Genomic DNA, 9,626 nt, shown 5'->3' with positions numbered 1-9,626 from the left:
GGATGTAAAGGTTCCGCTTTTGTCCTAAAATTTGTCCTTTACCCCAAGGGTTGTGTTGCTGGAAGCTGGCTCAATCTGAAACCTGAGCCTTTTACAAATTGTACCCTGATAAAAGGGCAAAGAGCAGATGAGCTGCAACCTGCCCTCTCCATTTTCTAATAAAATATTAAAACCTATGGAAAACAGAAACCTGTTTAGCCATCAGTATTCAATGATCAAAATATTTCTAAAGAGGGTAGAGATGTAGAGAAAGTCGGACGGGCCCTGCAAACAGGGAATCGACATACAATGGGCCGGCACATATATAAACTTGGTCTGTCAGAGGAGGTGTTGCCTTTGGGGAGATGGGAGACAGTGTAGCTCGCTCTTTGATAGACTGCTGCGGAGCCAATCGCTGGGAAAAGAAATGAAATTGGACCCCTATTGCACATTGTATACAGGAAACAGGTACAGACCTAAACATGAAAAGCAAACTTTTAACATTTTAAATAAAGAAACAAGATTTTGATTATTTCAAGATCGTGAGTTTTTTTGTTTGTTTGTTTGTTTGTTTTATGTATACAGTGTTTTGCCTGCATGTAACACCTGCAGGCCAGAAGAGGGCACCATATTTCATTTATTATAGATGGTTGTTGGAAGAGCAGCCAGTGCTCTTAGCCTCCGAGCCATCTCTCCAACCCAGATTTTTTTTTTTTTAATGATATATAGGCATGTTGTAATCTCAGCACTTGGGAGGGTGAGGCAGGAAGATCACAGGTTTGAGGCCACCCTAGGTTACACAGTGAGACCCTGTTTCAAAAAAAATAAAAGAAAAAAGTAAAGTGGTGGAGGCAGCAACTGGAGAGAGCGCTCAGTGGTTCAAAGCACCGACGGCTCTTTCAGAGGACCTGAGTTTGCTTCCCAGCACCCACATGGACTACTAGTTCACAACTGCCTATGACCCCAGTCCCAGGGGATCTGTCGTCCTTGTTCGGATTCAGACCCAGGACAAGCAGTTGAGGGACCTATTTAACCAAAGTGGACCTGGCCTCCAGGTTCTCCCAGCATCCCTCAGTCCCTGCCTGTTACAAGGTGTGGCTGGCACACCCAGCCCTCTGCCCTGAACTGTCCAGCCCAGGGGCTAGGATTCCCCTCGAGCAGAAGCTCTTCCCAGTTTAATCCAGACATTTAGGTCTTTCTCACCCCTGTCCTTTCTCCTCATTTCTCTCTTTCTCTTCCTGCACGTGCTTGTTCTCTCTTGGGTCCCTTCCTGTTTCCTTCTACATGGTGACTTCCCTGGCTCCGTTCCTTGGGACCGGTGAACCCGCCCAAGAGCTGCTCCCAATAAACCTGCCTTTATAATTTATTTTGGCTTGTGTTGGCTCATTGTGTTGGCAGAAAGTACCTATCAGTCCTCTTCTGGCTTTTGTAGGCATGATGTGGTGTACACGCTATGCTTGCAGGCCAACAACACTCATAAGCATAAAATTTAAAAAAAGATGGCTCGGTGGGTAAAGCCTGATGACCTGATGGCCTAAGTTTGACCCCCGGTACTCACATGACAGAGAGAACCAACTTGTGCTATGTCCTTTGACCTCCACACATATCTTGGCACTCCCACACCCACATTTTCACACATATTTGCACACCCGTGCCGTGACACATGTGATCCTCTTACACACAAAACAGATGTAAAAGCGCGCTAGTTTTATGTCAACTTGACACAAGCTGGAGTCATCTGAGAGGAGAGAACCTCAATTCAGAAAATGCCTCCAAGCCAGATGGTGGTGGAGCACACCTTTAATCCCAGCACTTGGGAAGCAGAGACAGGCGGATCTCTGGGGTCGAGGCTAGCCTGGTCTCCAGAGCAAGTTCCAGAACAGACAGGGCTATGCAGAGAAACCCTATCTCACCCCTGTCCCCAAATGCCTCCCTGAGATCAGGCTGCAGGCAAGCCTGTAGGACATTTTATTGATTAGTGATTAATGGGGGAGAACCCGACCCATTGCTAGCCATGCTATCCCAGGGCTTGTGGTCCCGGGTTCTATGAGATAGCAGGCTAGACGAGCCATAAGGAGCAAGCCAGTGGGCAGCGCCCCTCCATGGCCTCTGCATCAGCTCCTGCCTCCAGGATCCTGATCTGGAAGCATAAGCTCTAAACCCTTTTCTCCCCAAGATGCTTTTGGTCATGGTGTCTATCACAGTAACACTAACCCTAATTAGGACAAACAGTATTAATAAATAAAAAAATATTTAAAAATGAATAAGCGATGTATCCACGCTAAAGTAAAAATACCAAACTAAAGGGAAGGGCAGGCTGGGGTAACTGCTCAGCAGATAAGGCTGCAGGGGGCGTAAGGACTGGACACTGGATCTAAACACTGATGGAAATGTCAGGTGGCCACTGGGACTTGCTTACAATCCCCTGAAGCCCCTCGGGGCCAGGAGAGAGAACCCCTTGAGCTAGCTAGCTAGCTTGAGTTGAAGTGAAAACCCTACCTAGATTTATAAGTGGAGGTTCAGCTAGGAAGACATTAGATGTCTACCTATAGCCTCTATACATATAGATGTACATATGTGTTCCCCAACACTCTTGTGTACCTACATACATGAACAAGAAAACCCCTCCAGGAACATGCATGCAAATAAATAAAATGATAGAAATCTAAGCCCCAAACTGGAAGAAGACATTTGTAACCAAATGACTCATCCCCAGAATATATAATGCATGGATAAGAGAACAAGACACCAATAAAGATTGGACAGACAAGGGAACAAGAATGGTTAGTCATGTGAAAAGTTTGCTGAGGATGTAGCTCTTACGTAAAGTTGTGCTAGGCATGCATGAGGCCCTGGATTCAGTCCTCAGTGGTGTGGGGCATGTTGAAAAAAATCAAAATTAATTATTTGGGGGGGGGGGTTTCGAGACAAGGTTTCTCTGTGTAGCCTTGGCTGTCCTTGAACTAACTCTATAGACCAGGCTGGCCCTGAACTCAGAGATCTACCTGCTTCTGCCTCCTGAGTGCTGGGGTTAAAGTGTGCCACCACTGCCCAGAAAAATTAATTACTGAGAAGAAAAATAAAAATTTTAAGTCCTGGGAGAGATTAACTTGAGCTTAATAGATTAACTGGAGTCTGAGAATGCCAGACACTGTTAGGAATGTGACATTTCCAAACCCAGCCGAGGGGTTAGGGTTTAGCAGCTTTGCCCTGCTAGTGAGATACAGACGAACTAGAAAACTATTTTCATCAAAGGAAACCAGAAATATACATTCTTAAGGTGTTCCAGTTCTAAGTCTAGAATAATGATCCTCTACATATTAGTGTCATTTAGAATCTTAACATTAAGCCTAACAAAGCCCAAGATGGTGGTGTATGCCTGTACGCGCGGCATTCAGGAGGTAGAAGCAGGTAGATTGTGGGTTCAAGGCCAGCCTGAGCTACAAAGTGAGACCCCTCATCTGAAAACAAACAAATAAAGCCGGATGCTGCAGCAGCTGCCTGTAATCCTGGAAACAGGAGGCTGGGGCAGAGGGACGAGGCCAGGAGTCGAAGCCAGCCTTGACAACATAGTGAGACCTGTCTCAAATAAACAACCCACCCCCAAAACTCCTGGCCCCTAAGCCATACTCGAAGTCAGTGCCAGTACTGATGGAGGCAGGCTTGTTCCTGATAGTGGTAAAAGGTTCCCCAGAGAGGTAATTCTCAGGGACAGTCTTGGCTGAGACCTACCTGTCTGTGGCGCACAAAACAAGGCTGCCCTGTGAAAGACTAGAGATGAGTAATGGCTCTTCAGGCGTAGACTAGCATACAACAGGAACAAACGATTTGCAGCACAAATGATCCTTACAAGATGCTGGGTACGAAAGGCAACTTCTTTATAACAAGCCGGACAGTCAGCTCAGTGGGCTGCCTAAGAGTGACATGCAAAGGTCAGTCTACGTCAGCATGCCAGCAAGGGTCAATTTTAAAAAGAAACTAAAGCAGTACCCTTACGTATATATAATAATATCATACAAAATAATGAAATGTCTTTGGAGCAAAGGACACAGGGGCTGACAACTTCGAAATGTTACTGGAGTGCATAAGACCAAACAAACACACAAACGAGGCATCTGCACCAACGGATTAGCAGAACTAATACTGAAAAAGCTCTGCTGCTAACCAAAGCAGCTGGAAGAACAGGGGCAATCCCCCTCACCACTGTAAAGACCTTCAGTGAAGGAGGAACCCAGCCCCAGTGCCTGTAGAATTACAAGAGCCCCAATAGCCAGAACGTATTGAAACAGAAGAATCAATATTGAGATGGCGCTGGCATCATGATGCAGAGATGGAGAGACAGCCCTGTCCTTAAGAGCAAGTACTGCTTTAGGGCAGCTCACGGTCACCAGGGACTCCAGCCCCAGGGGATCAACGACCTCTTCTGACCTCTAGGACACTGACACTCGTGTTTGAACCCATACCCTCCCACACACTCAGAATTAATAATCAAAAAATCTTAAAGACACATATAGAAAGAGCCAGCGAGCGATGGAATAGAGGCATAGAATCGAGATTCTAGATGTAAATTATCCATCTATACATCCAAGGAGTTGGGACAAAGTCCCTGGATGTCCTGAAACTCACTATGCAGACCAGGCTGGCCTTGAAATCAACAGAGATCCTCCTGCCTCTGCCTCCTGAATGCTGGAATTAAAATCGTGAGCCTCCACACCTGGCTTTCTTTTCTATTTTTTTGTAATTTTTATTTTTATTTTATGTTTTGCCTGATGTATGGCTATGCACCATATGCATGCAGTACTTTCAGAGGCCAGAGGAATTACAGATATAACTGGCCACGGGTATGCTGGGAATTGAACCTAGGTCCTTTGGGAAGAGCATACAGTACACTTACCTCCCAGCCATCTCTCCAGGATCCATGGAACTGATTTTCAGCAAGTCGAGATGGCAAGATCATCAGTGAAAGGTGGAACTGAGCCAGGTACTATGGTACATGCCTTTAATCTCAGCACTCGGTGAGGCAGAGACAGGCAGACACTGTGAGGCCAGCCTGGTCTACAAAGAGCCTGGGATAGCCAAGGCTACACAGAGAAACCCTGTCTCAAAAAAAGGAAGAAGAAGAGGAAGAGGAAGAGGAGGAAAGAAAGATGAAACTGTTTCTGTCAGCAAGTAACATGCCGAATTACCAAGTTAAACCCTTACCTAACATCATATGCAAAAATGAACTCAAAATGAATCCTCGGCAGAGATGTGCTGTTGAGGCCTGGCATAAGTATAGTCATTTTTGTTTCTGGCCCACCAGCGACATTATCTCAACTTGTTGCTGACATAAAAGGATCTCTGTACAAGATCAGGTTGACGAAAAACTGTGTTCATGCTCAGCATACCCTGTGGCCTAGCTGTTCCTAGAAACTCCCCCGCCGTAAGCTCAGCTGGCCCTCGCTATGAAGTTAGTGGTCAGCCAGAACCGCTTGTCTAGTTAGCAGAATTAACGTGCGTCAGAACTGACCACCCTGTGACACCATCCGACCCCCTGGATGAGCTACCTGGGGTTTTTGCCTTTATAATCTGACCCTGGAAAACGGGTTCGCTGTTACAGTTAAGCTTCCAAGTCCTTCTCTGGCCCTGATTGCAATCAGCTTGGAAAAGACATCCAATAAACCGTCCATCTCTAACTGAGACCGGAGTCTGAGTGGTTTCTGTGGCTCTTCTTGGGCTATGCAATGATGCAATGATGCAGTCTCTATAAAGTCCAGTGGACAGTTCCTCAAAGGCTAGAAAATGGTACATGCTAGTGAAGTTGTGGGGAAATTTGAATTCTTGTCCATTGCTGGAAATTTCCCAAAAAGTTAAACATAGGCTGGGGAGAGGGCTCAAAGGGTAAAGTGCTTGTTATGCAAGCATGAAGACCTGAATTCAGGCCCCTAGCACCCAATTAAAAGCTGGGCTCGGCAAAACCCATCTGTAACCCCTGTATTGGGAAATGAAGACAGGTGGACCACAAGGACTCACTGGCCAGTCTAGCCAAAATAGCAAGTTCATAGTTCAATGAGAGACCCTGCCTCAAAAATTAAGGTGAAGAAGTGACTAAGACATCTGTGATACTTGGAATAAGAATGGCCCCAGAGCCTTGTATGTTTGAATACTTGGTTCTCAGCTGGTGGAACTGTGTGAAAGGTATTAGGAGTTGGAGGACCTGTGTCATGGAGGGCAGGATTGGAGGTTTCAAAAGCCTCATGTCAACTTCAGTGCACTCCCTGCCTCCTAATTGCAATCAAAATGTGAGTTCTCCCAGGCAGTGGTGGCTCATGCCTTTAATCCCAGCACTCGGGAGGCAGAGGCAGGAGGATCTCTATGAGTTCGAGGCCAGCCTGGTCTACAGAGTGAATTTCAGGATGGCCAGGGCTACACAACCCTAGCATACACCTTGAATCCAAGAGCTTTCTGTACACATGATTTAATAAAGTTATCCCCAGGTCAAGAGGCAGAGCAAGAAACCAGCTGGCAGGGAATAAAGAGTGGGAGGGACTTTGAGTTGAGGGCTATTAAGACGGGGTGGAGAAGAAAGAGCTTTTAGCTTAAGTCTGGCTTTAGCTTTGGCTTCTGCTCCTCAGCTCCTTGGCTTTGGGGGCTTTGCTAGCAAGTTTTGGGTTCTTTTCCCCCTGTTCCTCCTGGGCTGTCAGTTAAGCTAGTGAGCCTTTTGGATATTTTTCCATCTGGACCAGAGCTGAGAAAGAAGGTCATCTGGGTGCTTTCTCTGCTTCTCTGAGCTAGCAGGTTTTCACCCCAGCATCTGGCTCCTGAGTCTTTATTGGTAAAAGAAAATGGTTGGGAATTTTCATTTAAAAAACAAAAAAAAAAACAACAATTGTAGAAGTCTTTCAAACTTTGGACTAGGAGAGTGGTTGAACACTGTCAGTAGGGATTAATGGACCATCCTAGTAGGAGCTTGGAAGACAGTAGTGCTGAGAGCAATGGGAATTATGGAGGCCCAGTTCAAGACGTGACAGAAGGAACAATATTAGCAACTTGGCTAGAGACCATTCTCGTGATATTTTGGCAGAGAATGTGGCTGTTTTCTGCCCTTGTCCTAAGAACTTGCCTGGAGCGAAATTGAAAAGCAATGGACTAAATTTGCTGGCAGAGGAGATTTCAAGACAGCCTAATATTGACTCTGTCATATGGTTATTAGAGATCACTCTTATGTAAGTCTACAATGAAAAAGAGCAAGCAAGGCAAAATGTACAGTTTAAAGAGAAAAGAGCACCAGGAAATACTGGACGGACCCTGCTGTTTGAGGTTGCAGTCCTCCCAGTCCAGATAGCCATTCTGACCTTGGTATAAAGGTACAGGACTCCCTCTCCTCAGCAGGGCCTCCTACTCTCTGCCTGACTTCATCTGGAGGGTGTCTTTAGACATAGATGCCCCTAACTACAATTGATATTTGACCTTTGACACGGCTCCGTGCTAGCTCTACCCTCCCTATGCCTGTAGGATAATTAGGTACTGTGTTCCCGTTCATATGATAGGAGCATGCTGTTTAATGAAAATCAAACATTCTTGAAGTGCCTAGTTTTAACCAGTTATGTACACCTATCCTCGGATGCCCCACCCACTCCCCAAGGGGCACATAGCCTTTGCCCTCTGGAATTAAAGTTGAACTGGCTCCCTGAAGTGATTCCCGGAGTGTTTGATCCCCGTTGTGCTCACGGCCTTCCAAGTGCTGTTCCTCCCATCTTTGTGGACTGGTGGCCAACAGCCCCCAAGGAAGGAGAAGAACCTCAAGAAAATTTAATGCTGAAGACAAGGCTTGTGCTGAAAGAGGTAAGGAGATTAAGGAGAGGCCTGATCTGAAATGGAATAAAGGGAGGGGTACCTTCAGACAAGACCTCGCCAGCTAAGCTTCCAATTGTGGAAGAAGGACTGGAGATTTCTACTCTTAAAAAAAAAAAAAATAAATAAAGAAGAAGAAAGCTGCTGCAAGTGTGACTCAAGGGGAGGCAGGCTCCATCCCACCTGCACAGCCAAACTAGGCGTGTGGTTCTGGTTTTAGAGTCATGAAGGATACACAAGTGAAAGGCTTGTGGAATCTTCTTCCATGGGGAAGGAGAGCTGCTGGGGCTAGGTAATTGGTGGCAGGCGCTGAGGGCCCTGAGAGGCCATCACATGACGCCATGAAGGTAAAGCCTGGGCTGCACTGGAGACCCCAGGATGTAAGAGGTGCCAGAGCTGTGGGATATCTGTCAAGGAGAGCTATAGACAGGGAGTGGAACCAGCCTGGGAGGCAGGGGGATGCTGCAGGCAGTAAAGCCAGAAGAGCAGGGCTCTCTAAGCCCTCTGACCCCAGACATGGAGCCACAGAACTTGGAAATTTTCTTGCTGGGTTTTGGTCTCCCTTTGGTACAATATTCCTCACTATGCTCCCTTTCGGAATGGCAATGTATATTCTGTGACACCGTATGTTGGACATATGTAATTTTCCTTTAGATATTGTAGGGTACAGCTAGGAGATTGTCTTGAGTCTCAGTAGAGACTTTGAACTCTGGACTTTAAAGTGTTGAGACTGGAAGGTTACAGGGACTTTTGAAGTTGGACTAAATTCCTTTGATATGGCCACAAGCCTATGTCAGCCAGGGAGTGAAATGCCGTGGTCAAATGAGAATGGCTCCCATAGGCTCATACATCTGAATACTCTACCCTCAGTTGGTGGAACGGTTTGGGAGGTCTTAGGAGCTGTGGCCTCATTAGAGGTGTGTGACTAGGGGTGACTTTGGGGTTTCAAAAGACTTGTGCTAGTCTCAGTCTCTCTCTCTCTGCTTCTGATTCATGGACCAGAATGTCAGCTCTCAGTGCCATGCCTGCCTGACTGATGCCATGTTCCCCACCCTCTGGAACTGCAGGTTCCCTAATAAACTCTTCCTTCTGTAAGTTGCTTTGGTCATGACGTTTTATCACATAATAGAAAAGAAACGAAGACAGCATCCTAATGTCAACCTCTGGCCTGCGCACACAGATGCATACGTGCACACACTACTCCTACGTCTATACAAAAAGAACTGAAATCAATACTCCAATATTTGTATATGAATGTTCAAAGAAGCATTACACCAGAAGTCAGAAACAACCCAAATGTCCCCAAACAGATGACTTGGTAAACAATGAGTTAGTTATACACAGAAAATGGAATGTCACTTAGCCATATAAAGGATGGACCCTAAAAACATGACGGAAAGATGCCAGACATAAATGTCACACCTGTGTGATTCCATTTATATAAAATATCCAGAAGTAAAACCCTCAGATACAGAAAGTTCACTTGTGTCGGTGTGAAAAATAACTGCTAAACGGATAATGAAGGTTTTGGAACTAGACACAGGTTGGACAACATTATAATTATTAAATGTCATTGAATTCCTGCTTTAAATAGGCCAATTTTATGTTCTGTGAGTTTCACCTCAATTGAAAAGAAAACAATCTGTCACCCAACTGAACTCTACTTTATAGGAGTGTGATCATGTATGGCAAAGCTGTGAAGAAATTCGGGGGAGGCACACAGCATTCGGTCACTGAAGTGTGTCATAGTTCCGCTGGGACCCAGCTCAGAGATTTATGCCTGTCAGGTAAACACTGAGCCACACTCTACTTTT

The sequence above is a fragment of the Meriones unguiculatus genome, chromosome 12, assembly GCF_030254825.1.
Source record: "Meriones unguiculatus strain TT.TT164.6M chromosome 12, Bangor_MerUng_6.1, whole genome shotgun sequence".
NCBI lineage: Eukaryota > Metazoa > Chordata > Mammalia > Rodentia > Muridae > Meriones > Meriones unguiculatus.
Note: the sequence above shows the minus strand (reverse complement) of the source record.